Raw genomic sequence first — 19658 nt, 5'->3', positions numbered from 1 at the left:
CAATGTGCCAGGGAGTGCTCACTGCTCAACCCCTGGCTCTGCCACAGGCCCTGCCCCACTCCACCCTTTCCTGCCCCCTCCCCTGAGCCTGCCGTACCCTCGATCCTCAGCCCTTCCTCCCCAAAGCCTCCTGTATACCTCGAAACAGCTGATCGGGAGGTGTGGGGAGGGAGGGGGAGGTGCTGATTGGCAGGGCTTCCGGTGGGTGAGGGAGCTGATGGGGGACTGCTGACGTATTACTGTGGCTCTTTGGCAACATACATTGTTCAATTCTGGCTCCTTCTCAGGCTCAGGTTGGCCACCCCTGCTCTGCAAACATGAGTCCAAGCAGCCCGTGAGTCATAGAGACTTCATTCCTCCCCCATCTCACCTGTTTAACCTCCTCTACAGAAATTAGACAAAGACACAGGCTTTTGCTCCCAGACAGCATGAAAATTCACTGTTAAATTCTCATATTAAAAACAAAAACCAACACCACATGAATGTTAAAGAAAAAAAGATACAGGGAAAAATCATGTCCCATCTTGTGACATCACAATGGGGGCTCATTGATGATAACAGTGGTACTTCCGATGAGGGTGGATCTTTGCCAGACACAGGGGGATTCAAGCAGAGAACAGTCATATGAAACACCGAGAGAGACTCCTACCATCACAAGGGAGCACATTAGCCCCTTCACGCAGTGGTAAGATCCAGAAGTCACTAGTCTAAAATACCAGTTCTTTTTATGGAAGGGTCAATAATAGAAACATTTGTTTTATAAATAACTAGTTGTATTTTACAGTATTTAACCAGCATATAGCAATAAATAGATCCAGACTACAGCCAAGAGTCAGACCTGGTTATCAGGACTGAATTTTGCCTTGCAAATATAATTCATGAACAGTGACATCCAAAATACCACATGTAAACACTCAACAAATCATGTAAATGTTAGTAAAAGAAAAAATGTGCCCAGATGCTATAAGAATGGGTACATTACAAAAGCTTATAATGTTAGAGGAGAGAACATACGTTAAAGTGAATACATTTGAAGGCACTGAACACAATTTCAAATGCAGAGATTTCAGTGTATTATAAACAGACAAAATCAAACAGTAGGATTATATTCAATGTAAAACTATACTGACATGGCATTTGTTCCTCCTATCCAGAGCAAATGTGTTTATTCCCTAGGTTCCTTTACAGAAGCTATGTTCATCTACTAAAAATCTGACTGGTCATAAGACACAGAACTCTAAGAAATTCCTTCTGAATCCCAGGCAAAGCACACAAGCAAAACTCTTAAGTCAGGATCCTGAGGTCAAGAAGGCAGAGATGAAGCAAGGGTCTTTCAGATCTCTTTTGCATCCAGTTATAGGTGTTCAGTCATACGGATGCATATTGCCTTCTCTTTCTAAGAGAACCAGACATTTCAGCTATTGGCTTTTTGGTATACAGTTTCTATTGCAAACTCTCCATGCATTTCATATAACAATGATCATTTTCTCTGCATTCTAGGATCTATAGAGTGAGCCCATAGAGACAACATGGCAGAGTTTAGCCATCATTCTATCCTGTAGGAATGCAAGGAAGATCTGAATTCAAATGCCACAATTTGGGTGTCTAAACAATATCCATCAGATCCAGTGTGAATACACTATATATTCACAGGGTGTGTACTCAGTCCTGGGAGCAATTTGAAAGCCAGTAAGCTGAAAGCAAGCATTTATATATCCCAGATATTTGAGCTTTCCCCAAGACATATTGTTATGGGTTCGGTCACAGAGATCCCCTTGGGACTGTTACCTGACGTACTGAAATTACCTCTGAGCCCATCTTCCCTGTCAGCTTGGGACTTCCAGAACCCTGCCTTGTTGAGCCAGACATGCTAGCCTGCTGCAACACAGACCCAGGGTCCAGGCCATGCCCCCAGAGCTGCAGGCTTTAAGTGGAAACTGTTCTGCAGGTTACCCAACTCCAGCACCCAGACACCCAGCTCCAATGGGATCCAAACTGCAAATAAATCCATTTTACTCTGTATAAAGCTTATACAGGGTAAACTCAAAAGTTGTCCGCCCTCTAACACTGATAGAGAGATATGCACAGCAGGGCCGCCCAGAGGATTCCAGGGGCCCGGGGTCTTCGGCGGCGGGGGGCCCTTCCGTTCTGGGAGCCGCCACCCAAGTGCCCCGAAGACCTGCGGCGGACCCCCCCCCCCACTGCTGAATTACCGCCAAAGCCGGACCCGCCGCCGAAGTTCAGCTCGGTCTTCGGCGGTAATTCGGTGGAGGGGGCCCCCCGCCGCGGGTCTTCAGGGCACTTCGGCGGCGGGTCCCAGAAGGGAAGGGCCCCCCGCCACCAAATTACCGCCGAAGACCGAGCTGAACTTCGGCGGCGGGTCCCGCTCAGTCTTCGGCGGTAATTCGCCGGTGGGGGGTCCTTCCGCTCCGGGGCGGAAGGACCCCCCGCCAGCGAAGACCGGGAGCAGAAGAAGCTCCTGCGCTTCTTTTTCCGGGCCCCCCGGAGGGAGTGAAGGACCCCGCTCCAGGGGCCCCGAAAAACTCTGGTGGGGGCCCCTGAGGGGCTTGGGGCCTGGGGCAAATTGCCCCTCTTGCCCCCCCTCTGGGCGGCCCTGATGCACAGCTATTTGCTCCCCTGGGTATCAATCACTTACTCTGGGTTTACTAATAAACAAAAGTATAAAAAGTAGGATTTAAGTGGTTCTAAGTAATCACAGACAGAACAAAATAAATCACCAAGCAAAATAAAGCTAAGACACTCATGTCTAAGCCTAATACATTAAGAAACTGATTACAGGCAATCTTTCACCCTCAGAGATGTTCCAATAAGCTTCTTTCACAGACTAGACTCCTTCCTAGTCTGGGCCCAATCCTTTCCCTTGATACAGTCCTTGTTAGTTCCAGAAGACATCTTAAGTGGAAAGCAGGGACTCTCTCATGGACTGGCCGCCTTCTCTGTCCTGCTCCACCCCCTTTTATAGCTTTGGCACGAAGTGTGAATCTTTTGTTTCACGTGTCCCCACCCCTCCTTCTAAATGGAGTACCACCAGATTTAAGATGGATTTCATTATCAGGTGACATGGTCACATGTCCCCGTGAGACCTCATTCTTCATTACCCAAGGCCCATAAGTACACAGGAAGGCTTACAGGTAAATAAACCATTTACAACCAATTGTCCTAGTCAATGGGAGCCATCAAGATTCTAAACCATCAGTAATGGCCCACACTTTGCATAATTACAACAGGACCTCAGAATTATCCTTCATATTTCTAGCTTCAGATACAAGAATGATACATGCATACAAATAGGATGAACACACAGTAGATTATAAGCTTTGTAATACCACCTTACAAGAGACCTTTTGGATAAAGCATATTCCAGTTACATCATAGTCACATTCATAAGCATATTTTCATAAAGCATATGGAGTGCATCACCACACATATACCTTGCATTACCCATAGAGAGAGTTCTAGCTGGAATCTTAGACTTTAAACACCTCTCCACCTCTAGATCTGAGGAAAATCTGGATGTGGATACAAACAAGGTGGGCAGATACATCTCTGGTTACCATCTATCAATGCTGGTTGATATTTCTAATAGGCAATACTATTATTTACTTCACGCAATTGTTCAGTACAATGAGCAAACCACTATATGAGGAGCCCCTTACACAGAACTGAAAGGAGGTGCCAAAATATGAAGATTCCCAGAAGGACAAGGCCTATGGAAAATGCCTCACTGCACTTGCTAGTACAGACTTGGTGGTGCCCATGCGCATAGCCCAATAGCAGGCACTCATTTGTTTTGCATCAGATCAGACTTCAGGACATTCAGGTCCCCCCGCATCCTCTTTTTTTAATTGAGCAAAGAAGTTTATGAAACATTCTAGACAAGAAAATGTGCTTGCCTTCTAATATGATTATCAAGCACATTGGTCCATTACACACACACACAGCAAAATAGAGTTGGGAGAGAGTGCGTGTGCATGTCCTGGTACACCCGGTATCCTAAGGCCCTAATAGAACTTATCTGATGGCAACACTTGTGACCTCATAAGACTAGCTGACACATTATCAAGTCCACAGTAACCAGGTATATTTTGGCTTGTAGTCATCACCTTGGGCTGAGGTCTCTTACATTTCACAAACTAAGCTGGGTTGGAGTGACTAGTGCTTGGATGAGAGACCTCCGTGAAAATCCTATGTGCTGCAGGAAGTGATGTTCGGGGCATTCTTCCTTCTGAATCACTGCTGAATGAGGGCATCTAGCATAATAGTAGGAAGCACTAGTGGTGGAGGTTATGCCTTTCAGGTTAAGAGCCCATGGCATATTTCATGGTAGAAGGGATATTTGGCAAGCTGTCCCAGGCAAGTTCCAGCTTAGGTGCTTGCATTCTGCCTCCCTAAATTCCATCTGCAGATTCAGCTTATTCTTTTTTTCCTTTTTGAAGTTTAACACAGAATTGCTGTATGCTGCTAAATAGCTACAATGTTTCATCCCAAGTGTGGCTAATTTCAGTGGAGAGTGAAGTCCTCTCTCTTATCCATTACTGCGGTACAATATCTCAGCCTGGGTAGTGTAACACATAGTATTGGAAAGTGCTTTGAGATCTAAAGATGAAAAGCACTATATAAGAGCTAGATGATATTAGTAAATACTTTAGGTACCTGTATGGGAAAGTCTGAATTACTAAAGCCTTAATACCTGTTTCTCTTTCAATCTCATCAGGCACAGTACATGCTATCATTTAAGGAAAACCCCACAAAGGTGAAGTGACCTTGGAACTATTGAGGATTCAAAAATTAACTTGTTTATGTGCATCCACAGCACCTGTAAGCACCATGCCCTAGTTTCACTAATCTGTTCATTGTCTTCACATACGTCAAAATTGCCACATACAGGCAATTGACCCATTTAAGCAGAAGCCACGGGAAACAAATTATGTATGAGGGCAGATACAAAAATCAACACTGTTGCTTGTCTAATAGCTCTTAAGACAGCTATGAGAACTTCTAAAAAGGCACCATCAATTTAAAAACTACACTGCTGCCTCACTTTTTTTTTAAGCTGATGTTGTTACAAGTAACCCCTAAGATCATTGTAACTGGAAGAGAATAGAGGGCATTGGTTTTGTTCCTAGTTTCTTTACTCTGGGCATTTGAGCGCACTTTGTGTATTATCTTTCATTGTTTGCACCTGAGTAGCCAGTTTCCCTTGTTGTTTGTGAAAGTCTTTCACATGGTACTAGGACAGAGAAAGATCATTTACAAAATCTGGAAAATACTATTAAAATCACAAAAATTGACAGGGGACTTTGGAACAGGTGTAGTATCTAAATGATCTTTTCATTCACTCCTAATAAGAGAAACAGTGCAAACGGATGAGGATTGAAGCTAGCAAGGTTTTAGCTAGCCCCTCTTGACCTGAGTGGTTAGCCAGATTGAGGGTGTTGTGGATTATGCAGTTAGGAGGAGACATTGATGATAAAGCCAGATGTTTGATGCAATTGTGTTTATTTACAAAGATTGTACACTAAGTCCTGTGTTCCTGAACATCATAGAAATCCAACAGCAGGGGACAATTCCTTTGCTCAAAGTTCGGAGCCTGCCTTTCTAGCCAGCACAGAGTGCCCAAAAAGCAATGTCTCTTAGCTTTCTCTCAGGGCACATTACCAGCTCTTCTGTCTTTCTCTGCCCTCCAGCCACACACACAGTTCCATCAGCCAAAGCCCTACCCACTGTATTTGCTATCAGAACTCTGGGAACAGGGCCGGCTCCAGGCATCAGCATTCCAAGCTGGTGCTTGGGGCAACAATCTTCAAGGGGCGGCAGTCCCTGTTGTTTTGCCCTCAGCAGCACGCCAAATTGCCGCCGCGGACGGCGGGGGGCGGTCCGTGCGCCCTTAGGGCAGCAGGCGCGTTTCCGCGGTGGTGGCAATTCGGCAGCAGCTTCTATATTTAGCTGTCCGCGGCGGCTTCAGCTAAACACCGAAGCTGCCACCAAATTGCCGCCACCGCGGAAACACACCTGCCACCCTAACGGCACACGGACTGCCCCCGCTGTCCGCGGCAGCAATTCGGTGTGCTGCTTGGGGCGGCGAAAACTGTAGAACCGGTCCTGTCTGGGAAACCCCATAGACTGCATGGTTCATTTTCTGCTTGAGCTTTTCCATGTGTATGTGTTTTGGGTGCTGTGGTTATTATATTTAGAGGCTAAAACGATGCTTGTTTACATTTATCCTGAATGAAAGGCAGTGGTTATGCCCAGCCCATAAGGTTTAACCAAACCCCAAACAATTGCTATAATTCCCCTCTCTATGTACTTACCACCTCAGAGTTTCTTTATGGTCTCTTGAATATTTTATCATCAATAATAAGTTTGAGCCTGAAATGTCCATCTTTGCATTTGTGTAGTCTGAGACAACCTCAAAATTCTTTACAATCTCAAGTTACATGCCTGGATTATTGCATCCACTGTTGATATGTAGCTACCTCTAGAGCAGGGTTGGGCAAACTATGGCCCAGGGGCCACATTCAACCCTTCAGATGTTTTAATCTAGCCCTCAAGCTCCCGCTGGGGAGTGGGGTCTGGGGCTTACCCTGCTCCATGTGTGCTGCGGCTCTGCACGGCTCCCAGAAGCAGAGGCATGTCCCTGCTCTGGCTCCTATGCATAGGGACAGCCAGGGAGCTCCGCATGTTGCCCCTGCAGCTCCCATTGGCCAGGAACCACAGTCAATGGGAGCTACAGGGGCAGTGCCTGTGGATGGGGCAGCATTCAGAACTGCCTGTACACACCTCTGCATAGGAGCCAGAGGGGGAACATGCCACTTCTCCTGGGAGCGGCTTGAGGTAAGCGTGACCCGGAGCCTGAATCCCTGAGCTCCTCTTGTGCCCCAACTCCCACCCTCTGATCCCCCTCCCACCCTCTGATTCCCTCTGTCCCAGCCCAACCCCTCATCCTCAGCCCCATCTGAGAGTCCGCATGCCCAGCTGGAGCCCCCACACACCCCAACCCACTGCTCCAGCCCAGAGCTTGCACCCCCAGCTGGAGCCCTCAACCCCTCCCACACCCCAACCCCCAATTTTGAGAGCATTCATGGCCCACCATACAATTTCCATACCCAGATGTGGCCCTCAGGCCAAAAAGTTTGCCCACTCCTGCTCTAGAGTAAAACACAGCACTTATCTAACAGCATGGAGCTATACAACAGTTTGAAAGGAAGGAAAGAATACTGTTTTCACTTGAAACTGCTGAGATAGTGTTGGGAAGCAGAATGTAATGATCTGAGCTAGAATTTGACCAGGATACCAGGGTTAACAGCCACTCTGCATCCAGATTGGTTGCATGGCCAGACATAACCTTCCTCATGCCCCTGTCCTACCCCCATCTCCTTTACAGTCCTGAGTTCTCCCACCATGTTTATGTAGCTGAGCACTCATCCAGTTTGATCATTGCATTGCAGTAGTTTGGGAATTTAATTAGTCTGGCATTTTCCTATGTTTTAACTGTGCCTGGCAGACGGCATTTACTTTTGCATGATAATTGGCTGGGTTGGCATTTTCTAGTCCATCAGTTTTTTGGAGGACACAGTATGCCTATGAGGTTTATTCTCTGCATAATATTTAATTAACAGGGCCTAAAGTTGGGTTACTCCCAGTGTATCTGTATCCATGTCCCTTTTTCAGAAGAGCATTTCCAGCAAGTGTCAGAAGGACGATATTTCTGGTGATCTAAATGGGTTGATATCCACTATATACTATGGGGAAAAAAATAGCAATTGGTTGGACCTGGAGCTCATCCGTCAGAAATTGTGAGCTGTTCTGGCAGCTGACAGACCTTTCCCATTGCTGAATAAACTTTTTGCAGCTTGGCCTCCTGGATTTTCTCTTGAGCTACAGCTGCGGTGCTAGCCTTTGGTTTAGCTATTTATAGATACTTGAGGCATAGTGGTGGGAAATGATTCTGAACAGCAAGAAGTTCCAGTGTGCATCACGGAGTGCTCCCTCCTTTAATCTCTGGATGGCTCTCTGGTGACTTTTTAATTGTTCATAGAGCCATATATGGTGATTGTGCCAAGCCAGATTTGGACCTTATTTCTTTGAAGGTTTTTTGACATCTGTGAGCAGGCTGGTTCAGAACCAATTCACCAATGCTATGTAAATTAACTCCTATAACAGTTTACCAAGAGTCATGGTGAATCCTCCATCACTGGCCATTATTAAAATCAAGATTGGATGTGTTTCTGAAAGATCTGCTCTAGGAAGTATTTTGGGGAAGTTCTCTGGCCTGTGCTATACAGGAGGTCTGACTAGATGCTCATAACGGTCCCTTTGGACGTTAGGATCTATGACTAAATAGTTTCCAGCCCATGCAAATAATTAAACGTAAAGGCTAAAAGATTCATTGGGAGGCTGGAGCAATAAATGAGAAGGATAGATGCAATGGAGGAGACAGTGACCACAAATAAATTTTGAAATCTAGATACATATCTAGACTCTCTTAAGTATCACTATTCAGCTAGTGTGTTCAGATTCAATCCCATTAGAGAGGGTGGAGTTGGAACTGTGAACTATGAGCTAAACTCATATCCAGGGTTCAGATCCAGGATTAGGGCTCAGGACCATCTCTAAAGGAAAAAAGTATGTGGGTGACCAGCCTGAATTTATCTTAAGGAAGGGCATTCACTTGAATCCTTAATTGTTCTCCCACTCAATCACCCCAGACCCCACCACTACCAGAGGGAAACAGATTATATTATTTGCTTCTTATAGCAGAATGTTTCAATAGTTTAAATTGCTTAACCACTTTCCTATTAACTTCTACCTTGTAAACTCAGGTACATCATCATCCAAATACTCAGCTAGGCCAAGTATAAATACACTTGGCATCTGAATTGGAGTCTGAGTGGGGGTTTTAGCTCCAGGATATATTTGGAGCAAAGTAATTTGGATATTAGCTGCCTGTTCATTAGCATCGGAGCCCATGAACTACATTCTCCTGTGTTTCTAGACAGATCTGGCTCCTCTCTCCAGTCTAGATTAAATTCTAAATCAACTCTTTGCTTGGCATAGCTGGCTGATAAATTGTGTGGCTGAATTGCTGCAAACCCTAGCACTGCCTGAGGTCCATTATCCATCTGATGTCAAGTCCTGCAGATCTTGTGTTTGTATAGAGGCATTAATATAACTGATCATGCTACTACTACCCTGATCTGTTGGATGAGCTGTTACCAATTCTTTACTTGTAGAAGGTAAGTCACCATTGATAGTGGCGACTCATCTAAGGGCAGATCTACACTACAGCTCTGAGATCGATCCACTAGCAGTCAATTTAGCAGGTCTAGTAAAGACCCCCCAAATTGTTCTCCAGTTGACCCCTGTACTCTACCCTCAACGAGAAGAGTAAGGTAAGTCAATGGGAGAAAAATCTCCCATCGACCCTGCTGTGGTGTAGACCCTGCAGTAACTCGAATTAAGGTACGTCAACTCCAGCTACATTATTCACATAGCTGGAGTTGCATAGCATAGGTCAACTTACCACAGTAGTTTAGACATGCCTCAGACCTAAAAGTCTCTCCCTAATCCCAAATCCTGGTGCTGGTCTTGGTTAGTGTTGCTGTGCCAACTCAAGCTCAGGGAAAATGCAGCCCTGGGAAACCTACTACTTCTTTTCCTTTAATCCCCTTTTCTCTATATTCTCCCCACAAATACTATGTGAAAAGCCTTCTGCAGCAAGGCCCTTTCTGACATCTCCCTTCTACTGCTTCCCCATGGTCAGTCTCCATCTGGAGAGTGGAAAGATTTGATCTGCTGCTGAAAGCTTCTCTACTTCGCTGTGACTCTTCTGATGGAGGAATCACCCCAACATTATTTCTGTTCATCTGCACATCCCAATGCAGGAGTGACTCTCCCAGGCCACATGGTCCCCCACAGCAGCTTCTGCATCCACTTCCTTCTGTGCTCAGTCTCTTCACACCCTGCTCCTGAGCTGGTTCATCTCCCCTTCCCTTGCCTCCTGCTGCTGCCTGTGATCTTGCTGAACAGCCCCATGAGCAGAAGATTGGACTTAATTTGCAGGCAGACTCTGGGGCCTTCAACTGCTCCCCCTGCACCTGCCAGGTCTTTTGGATGCAGAGTCCTTGAATTACTAAAGCTTTTGTCTGTCCCCCTTTCTCCCCATTTGTTTGTTTTGTGTGGCTAGTCCCGGTTCTGTTAAAATATCAAAGGATTGGTTGGCATAATTATTATTTAGATGTTTTGGTTTGTTTCCTTCTCTTTCCCCTCACACTAAAGGGATGATCCTTGTGTGCCTCCTCCTTGTGATTTGTCTGGGGTCTCCAGCTCAACTCCCATCATTCACATAGGGTCATATGGTGTGCAATAATTTTGTCCCATGATAGCTGTCCAATCTAGTTTGTAAGTAATTTGTAGCAGGTACTGTATCTTCTATAGCATGTAGAGCTGCATTTAGGTGAGGCAGGTTCATGGTGTCAAGACAGCTGTCCCTACCCCACCATTGCTGGTCTAACCCCCCCCCCCCCCAACCATTCCACTGAAGTCTCTGGCCAGCCAAAAGTGGGCAAAGGCAGGGAGCAGGGCAGACAAAATGAGGACATCCTGGAAGCTGGCTTCACAGGCTTCTGGTGGCCAGAATCTGCAATATCCTTGGCACAGTACTTGGAAACCTAGCACTGTGCATGGAAAATTGATACTGTTGGAGGGTCTACCCACCGTGTAAACTCCCTCCAACAATATTTTGATGTGATGCCACTGTGACTGCTCCAGGATATTGGCGAGTCGAGATGGATAGCACCAGGAGTGGGGCTGAGCTTTGCCATTGCAGTATACACTCCACCTGGAAACCAAGAATACCTTGCATGCACAAAAAAAATGAGGAAAAGCTTTCAAAGTTTTTCTGCCAGAGGGCTGCTCCATTAGCTGGACTGGGGTAGAAACAGAGTGACCTCTAGTGGGCAATTAAGAGAAAATCCTCTGCATTTCCCTAGGGCAATCCTTCATATTTCCTAGCAAAGAGGCCAATTTGTGCAGTCAGCCTGTGACACCAAAATCTGTAGCATTAGATCCTTTAGGTTGAAAATATGGGATCAGAGTTTAGTCTTTATAGATCAGCTCCTGATACCGTATCCCTCCTTCAAATGCCTGCAGTTAATCAACCTGGGCACTGCAAACTGTAGTAGAGGTTTAACACATATACAAGTGCTGGTAGGAGATTGAATTTTGTTATCTGGTCCCCTCTCACCTGACATGGTGTTACATAGCAGGGGTCAGTAGTCACAGACTCAATAACTACTGTTATATCTTCCCTTAAAACAAATCAAATGCAAATAATAATAGTAGCCAAAAATGGCATCTACAGGCTATTGTAGTCAGTTAATAAAGCCCTGTGGAAGAGTAGACTCATCCCTAGAGCACCTTCTCCTAGCTGGGCATAGCATGGCAGGCTGTCCTCTCCAGTGCCCCCTGCTGACAGTCACTCCAGACCCACAGCAGTCAATGTCTTCTTGTAACTCAGCCCATTGGCCCGGTAACACTTATTCCTACCCTTGCATGGTACTTCAGTCACAAGCCCACATAAAACAATACCCAATCCTTGCAGCCCCTCTTCTCAGGCATTATTAAGACATACAGGTCCTCCCGTGGGATCTTCAAGTTAACCATTCATTTTAAAAAAAAAACCACCACACCCCCCCCCCCACCCCCAACCAACTCCCAGTACTTTACCAAGTAGTCAGGCTCCCCACCACAAAACCTCTTATCTCCTGCCATTTTAGTACTCCCTCATTTGCAATTCATTTTTAAACCTCTTTTAGGCCTACTTTAGTGAGAATCACCATCTCCTATAAGCTTTACCTTTTAATTGTCCAGACCAAGGATTTTCTCTACCTCCAGGGGCCTTCCCTAACACCCTGGGCTTCTTTACCACATCTCCCACCCTCCTTCCCCAAGGTTTCTTGCTACAGCTCAGGAAGTTCTCTCCTGCTCTTATTTCAGAGCATAGCCTCCAGACCTCCCAAACACCACTCAGCCTGCTAACACCTCTTCTCTTCCTCCTCTTCCCCCCCACTCAAAAAAAACACCCCACCTACCTTTCATCTGTCTCTCCTCCCTGATTTTTCTTCCACTACCTTGTGCTCCTGCCTTTATGCAGGCCCAGCCCCTCCCCAGCTGCGTTTGATCTCCAGTTATGCCTAACAGCAGCTCCAGGTGACATGCTCTGGTCTAACTGGACTCGGGCTCCTGTTAACCCATGATTAACCAATGTGGGATTTATATACCACATCACAGCACACAAATGGAGATGTCTAGGTTGGAATTTAGGGTAAGAAACCTGAACCTTCTCAAGAAGTTAAAGGCCTCTTATTGGACATGTATCAATAAAATCTCTCTGCACCTCAGTGACTTTCTGAAAACATGATCACTTCTGTTATTAAAACAGTCCCCCTTGTGTGGCCTCTTCAGCCAATAAGGTGGATCCGCTGCCTGGACCCCGTGTTTGTTGCTCTTCATGTTTGTCAATGACTGTGACTTGGTGAGAAAAGTATTCTTGTCAGAACATGAGCACTGGCAGTAGTATTCTGGATGTTCTTAGGAATCAGAGCCAGTATATTCCTGGATTCTGTTTAGATGTCTTCTGTTCTTCCTGTTCCTTGAGCCTTTGGCTCAAGAAACTTCTTAGATGCTGGTACTAAGGTTTTTGTCCTCTTGTCCATAAGTGTCTGAACTGGTGATCCTAATCAAGTATTGTGAGGTGTGTTGGGGTAGTATAACAATTCTAAATATGGATCTCTTGAACCTACCCTGTTAGCTCTTTTAAATCTAACTCTTTATTATTCTTACTGATTTTTTTTCTGCTATCACATGTGACTGTTCATGATAAGGGCTTGCTTGACAGGGTGTGTTTTCAACTGATATATCAAAAGAATTAATTAAAATAGATCTGCACCAGCCTCGAACCAAAGATGATCAGGAATCTCATGCCATTTCACTGGATCTTCTTGCATTTTGTATCCTGCAGCAATTGAAGATTTCATACTTGGATTCAGTATTTTTAAGAGCAGCATTCATGCCTATGCAGAGTAGGTCTGTGATAGGGTCTTATACACCAAGGAGGAAGGAAAGGGTTAATTCAGACATTGAGAAGCAGGAAGTGCTTCAGCTGGAGTTGATTACAGAGCCTGTATCCTCAGAATGAAGAGGACTGGCTGACAGACAGCATGAAGAAAGGGGCTCTGAAGTGAAACAACAAGGGCTGTTTAGAACTATTTACCAGCTACCAGGAAAGAAGGGTTTCCATGAGTCCAAGCTGGCTCTGGAACCTTGTTACTATTTTAGCTTGGACTGAAGCAAAACCAAAGGAAACTTATAATAACTGGACCTTGCACTCAGGAGGGGCTCATTTAGCATCTTAAAGGAATAGTATTACTGGACTGAACAGCTGCCCTGGTCAGAGCTCTCACAACTGGTAGGAAAAGTCGGGCTGTCTGGTAGTGACCCCCCTTGAAGGTTTTGCCATAAAGGTGAAATTTAAGAGTCAGTATACTTCCTGGCCAAGAAACAAACTGTTGCCCAAGAAAGACAATAATAGGTGCAAACTGCTATAGCGATAGGTATGGATACAAGCTGCCATTCTGCACCAGAAATTGCAGGTGGAACAGAACTAGCAGGAGGTGCAGCTGCTAGCAATAACTAGTCCTGTTCATGAATCTGGCCTTCTTATGCAGCCCAAATGCATCAAGCAGGGTGACTATGCAAGAATGATTTCCATGGCGCTGGGCCTTTTCTTAACTAAGATAAGACCAGTCGATGACCCACAAGCCTTCCTAGAGATTTGTGAATGAATGTCCACAGGTACTTACAGGTCCTTGAATCTGTGGAGATCTGATCTGCTGCAGCCCTGTCTCAAGCCAGCTTATGGGTGGACTTGAATAGGCATATGGCAGTTGGACTCACAGCAAGTGAGAGCTGTCATCTTCCTCACACTCAACCTCTTCCATATTGGGGGACAGCCCTCCCATTGGCTTTTCCATAACAACATTTGCCTTCTGTATTGCAATATGGGAAGAGCAGGGTGATTGCAACCCTTGATGTGCCTATTTATGACACTTGCATATCCACATTCCTCTGCAGGTTGAAATGCTACGATCTAGAAATCTTAGAGACTTCAGTTCCAGGAGGAGGGAGACCAGGCTGGGAGAAGGCCCAAAGCCAGTTATCAACTGTATGATCTGGACTAGAAATGGTTAAAGCCTGAATCAGTCTGCCCCTTAAGTGGCTAAACTGATCTTTTGAAGCAATTAATGCAAATGTTGCCTCTTGGCATGAAAGAATGAGTGTGCTAGCATTAGATTGAGACTCAGCAACAAGTGGAGATGTCAATGGAAAAGTGGTAGATCACCTTTGCTGTAATCTTGGCCTGCTCAGGTCTGAGGTAAAACTGAAGGGACAAATTACAAAGAGAGAGAGAGAGCACGCTCCTCTACTTTGTCTCCTAAAGGAAATAAAATGTTCCAATACCTTTCAGCTTAGACCAAGCAAGCCCCTTGTTAACAATGATGAGGCCTACGCGGGGTAGGAAGCAATCTTACCCCCTTGGCATCTCTGTAGGACAGGGCGAGGGACTGGAAAATAATTTGTATTTCTACTGCAGGAAAGAGAACTGTGCTTCTTGGTCTCCATGGCCTCTGAGGCTGATCGTCAACCAACAGGGGGTCTCAGCATTTTGTCCATGTTGTGACATAATTAAATGACCTAATCTACAGCCTAGATTGGGAGTTCCAACTGTGATTCTGGAGTCAGTGGGGATGGCTGTGTCTGATGACAAATGCATTATAGGGAAGAACTAAATGTTGCCCACAGGGCTTTCAGAGGGGAAGATGAAACATCCATGTGAACTTTCCTGATGATTGAGATCAGATGAGATGCTACCCTTGGCACCACTAGAGTTGGAATTTGGGGACTAGTGGCAAGGCATTCTGGTTTGGAACTCTCTCCCCTTCCTGGAAACTGCATGGTTCTGCTGACTCAAGTTTTGCTTGAGGGTAGGTTAGTTCTGAGGGAGTGTTTTCTTTCATCGCCCTGCAGATGTTGTAAACTGTTCTGATCATAGAGAGGATTGTTGGCTAACCTTGCTGTGTGTATATCTAGAACTACTCTGTGTACAACCTAAGCATGTCGTAGGTGGAGGAAGGGGCACACTATAGCACTGTCAAAGTACGTGACACTACAAAATGCAGAATAAGTCACTAGCCCTCCCCTGCAGAGTGCACAAACTGACAGACAAGACAAAATGGCGAAGGGGGGAAATAGTTCAGGTACAGTGGTGGGCAGGTGAGAGGGCCAAGTAAATGTGTATTAGGTGGTGAGCTAACCTGTCTTCTCCAAAGACATGGAGACAAAATCTGTACACTTCGTGTCTTTGGCATAAAGTTAATGAAAAGTGGGCGGAGTTTGAAGTGGTTATGTAGATGAACGAAACAGAGACATTCTGGAGTTAAACTGAAAAACACTCTGAGATAACCTCTTGGGTGTTCCAGTGAGTCATCTCTCCTATCTTGAAGGGTGGATGTGCAAAAGAACAGACTGCTGCCTAGATCAGGGGTCGGCAACCTTTGAGAAGTGGTGTGCCGAGTCTTCATTTATTCACTCTAATTTAACGTTTTGCATGCCAGTAATACATTTTAACGTTTTTAGAAGGTCTCTTTCTATAAGGTCTATAATATATAACTAAACTATTGTTATATGTAAAGTAAATAACATTTTTAAAATGTTTAAGAAGCTTCATTTAAAATTAAATTAAAATGCAGAGCTCCCCGGACTGGTGGCCAGGACCCGGGCAGTGTGAGTGCCACTGAAAATCAGCCCATGTGCCGCCTTCGGCACACATGTCATAGGTTGCCTACCCCTGGCCTAGATGTAACTCAGCACCTCTACAGTATAGCATGTTCCATTAATTAATCAAGTGTCTCAATCCCCTTGGAAGTGGAGGTTATTTCCCATCTTACAGATAAGAAAGAGAAGGAATAGAGAAGTGAAGTGACCTGCTAACAGTCACAAGTGTGTCATTGGCCAAGCTGGAACAGAACCAGCTTCTGACTCCATCCCCTGCTATAAGCACTAGATCATGTTTCCTCCCTGTGATTAAAGTAACCGTGCCAAAGTGATCTGTGCATGGACAGAGTCAGAACTGGGATGGATTTGTCTTCTTAAATCTAATAGTTTTCTATCTAAATGGCTTGCTTGGGGTTCGGTTCCTTTCTGTTCCCTGCCTGGTGAAAAGCTGCCCTGTTGCCAAAGCGAGCTGCTGTTAATGGGTGAAAGTAGTTGGCGCTGGGAACAGAGCCAAGGCCAAATTGACCAGTATTCATCAATGTCTCATTTCATGGTTGTGGAGCAAGACAGGAAGGGAAAGAAATTATTGAGATGAATAAAAGGGAGCTCAAAACCAAACAAATGCCTTGAACTAAGGAATAGGTGAGGCTGGTATTGTGAAATGGTGAAAATGAGAGATGATTTTATTATATGGATTATATAACCATCCATTGCTTGGTAAAGTACTGATCCCGTCGTCCTCATCCCAGATTCCTGGACAGGACTTTGGAACAACCAGAGACACTGTCCCAGAGAATCCATCCCAAGTTTTATGGTTAATACAGTGCATGATGGGGTTTATTCAGCTGTGTGGATCTCTGTGTATTACAATATGAGTGCACAATTTATGTACTTAACTTATGAGGGATTAGGAACGTGACCTGCTGCAGAACTATCAAAGGGGTGTCAACCATCTTGGAAGGAATGTACATGCTGCTCCGTTTGCTACTGCCTCTGTACCATCCTACAATATAGATTTAATATCCCTAAGTAGATGTGCCCTTGCACAGAACTTATTTAGCATTTATATTGTGGTATCTCTTTAGAGCCCAGCCCAGTCTAGGCATTGTACAAATGCAATAAATGATAGTTCCTGCTTCAAAGAATTTATAGTCTATAATGTGTAGGGCCCTACCAAATTCAGGGCCATGAAAGATGCGTGACGGACTGTGAAATCTGTTCTCCCACTGTGAAATCTGGTCTTGTGTGTGCTTTTACCCTATACTATACTGATTTAATCGGAGAGATCAGCATTTCTCAAAATTGGGGTCCTGACCCAAAAGGGAGTTGCAGGTGGGTGGTAAGATTATTTTAGGGGTATTGCTACCCTTACTTCAGCACTGCCTTCAGAGCTGGGTAGTCAGAGAGTGGCGGCTGTTGGCTGGGCACCCAGCTCTGAAGGCAGTGCCCCACCAGCAGCAGAGCAGAAGTAAGGGTGGCAATACCATACCATGTCACTCTTACTTCTCTGCTGCTGCCTTCAGAGCTGGGCAGCCAGAGAGTGGTGGCTGCTGATTGAGTGCCCAGCTCTGCATGCAGCAGCAGAGAAGTAAGGGTGGCAATACTATACCATGTCATAATTACTTCTGTGCTATTGCTGGCAGCGGCTCTGCCTTCAGAGCTGGGCTCCTGGCCAGCAGCTACCGCTCTCCAGCTGCCCAGCTCTGAAAGCAGTGCAGCCGCCAGCAGCAGCGCAGAAGTAAGGGTAGCAGTACCACAACCCTCCCTATGATAACCTCCTTGTGACTCCCCCGCCACCAAATCCCTTTTGGGTCAGGATTCCTACAGTTACAACACTATGAAATTTCAGATTTAAATAGCTGAAATCATGAAATTTACTATTTTTAAAATCCTATGACTTTGAAATTGACCAAAATGGACCATGAATTTGGTAGGATCCTAATAATGTGCCAAGACCATCCCTCTCGTAACTCGAGTGACTGATAGTTACTCCAGGGATAAATGGGATCCAACGTGATCAGTAATGGAGCAGGTGCAGTTGAATAGTGAAGAATAGTAATATGGTAATATTAGTCCCAGGTAATGAAAAATTGTTAATTATGGTTTACACCTGGCTACATCCACAAGCATGATGTCAGGCTATTATCATGCAGTCCCATAGATGGTAAGTGCAGGGCAGGTAACACTTGGAAAGAAAATCAATGGAAAAACAATTATTATTTATGTTCCTTTTATTTTCATGCAGGTGGTTCTCAAACAGCAGTTGAGATATTTGCACAAAAAACTGGCTTGTGCCCCTAAAAGGCTGTGTTGGCACTCAGCAGGTAAAGGAGCTGGCTGTTCTTCTGCAGGCAATGCCCAACCTAATCCCCTGTTGGTAACTTTCCAGGAGCTGGAGACTAAACCTGGTTTACATAAAATGGATCAGTTCATAGCTGCTCTTGTCTTGTCTAATAGAGGTGTGGCCTGTGACCACTACAGGTCTTGGCATGCTGGTCTCCATTTTCAGTTGAGTGACCTCTAATAAAAAAAACAAACCAACTCCCCCCCACCCCCAGCTGCTGTTCTGGTTGTAGAACTCCTTCTGGCCTTTGGGCTGCACGTAATAATTTTGTCCCATGATAGCTGTCCAATCTAGTTTGTAAGTAATTTGTAGCAGGTACTGTATCTCCTATAGCTTGTAGAGCTGCATTTAGGTGGGGCAGATTCATGGTATCAAGACAGCTGTCCCTACCCCACCATTGCTGGTCTAACCCCCCAACCTTTCCACTGAAGTCTCTGGCCAGCTAAAAGTGTGCAAAGGCAGGGAGCAGGGCAGACACAATGAGGACATCCTGGAAGCTGGCTTCACAGGCTTCTGGTGGCCAGAATCTGGTACATCAATCAATATCATTGGCTCAGTACTATGTCTTTTTAGGGGGGGGTGGAGGGGAAAGGGAAGAGAGTAATGATGGGGTGGGAGCTGTGGGGAGGTTGGACTTATTGAATGCCAGGAGGCTATTCCATGGCTTGTGTCATTGAGGGGTGGAGTGCAGGAATTTATCTGTGCATGGTATCGGTTAGCTCTCCTGCCCTGGCTTGGAATCCTGCCTCACTCCTTCCCATGCTGAACCTGCCTGGCCTCTGTGTGGGGATGCAGTTTTGCAAGTGCAGGACTTTGCCTGATGGGTGGAATTGGCTGGGCACTGGGGGGCAGAGGGGCTGGGATGCCATTTAGGCCAGACCCAGTGAGGAGGGGGCACTGTGGGGACCGTGTATATGGTGGGCAGGGGCATAGGATGTGCACAGAAGGAGGAGGCCGCTGCCACATTCTTTTGGGCGTGGGGCAGTAGGTGCTGTCCCCCTACTCTGAAAACGATGCATAGAGCCTACAGCCACGGGGAGAACTACAACTCCCAGCCTCCCTTGGGCTCCCCGCCATGGAGCAGAGACGCCTGCGCACTGGAGTCGTTTGCTCCCGAACTGTGTTTCCCTAGAGGCAGAGCGCGAGCTTCTTCCCTTCGCGCGCCGTGACGCGGAAAGTGTGTGCCCGCCATAGCAATCGCCGCCGCCGCGGTGTGTGCGGGGCCCAGTGCAGGGGCCGGGAGCAGCGGCGGGGACCCAGCGGGGCATCGGGCAGGTACCACGGGGAGCGGGCACGGCGCGGCCCCCGGCGCAGCCTCATAGGCCGCTCCTCTGCCCAGTCCTCGGCGCGGGGGGTCTTCACCTCACACACCGGCCGGGGGGGCTCGGCTTCCCTCTCCCGCCGCGCACGGGGCCGCCCCCAATCAGTCCCTTCCGCCGTGGGGGCTTCCTCTGTTCCC

At 46.2% G+C, this 19658-nt stretch overlaps 1 protein-coding gene across 5 annotated transcripts in view; it reads left to right on the top strand.

Annotated features, from left to right (window-relative positions):
* The first annotated feature begins 579 nt into the window (after positions 1-579).
* Positions 580-19658, top strand: part of DCAF1 (DDB1 and CUL4 associated factor 1) — a 127914-nt gene continuing 108835 nt past the window's right edge. For 2 of the 5 annotated variants that reach the window (XM_045024130.1, XM_045024125.1), the window contains exon 1: positions 19320-19474. The gene's annotated coding sequence lies outside the window, so the exon portion shown is untranslated. Of the gene's footprint in view, positions 686-4744; positions 4775-18100; positions 18180-19319; positions 19475-19658 lie in introns of those variants that run through there. The other 3 variants (XM_045024128.1, XM_045024126.1, XM_045024129.1) reach the window with 3 other exon arrangements.

This window comes from Mauremys mutica, chromosome 7 (genome assembly GCF_020497125.1).
Source record: "Mauremys mutica isolate MM-2020 ecotype Southern chromosome 7, ASM2049712v1, whole genome shotgun sequence".
Taxonomy (NCBI): domain Eukaryota; kingdom Metazoa; phylum Chordata; order Testudines; family Geoemydidae; genus Mauremys; species Mauremys mutica.
This window is presented reverse-complemented; position numbering and strand designations above follow the sequence as displayed.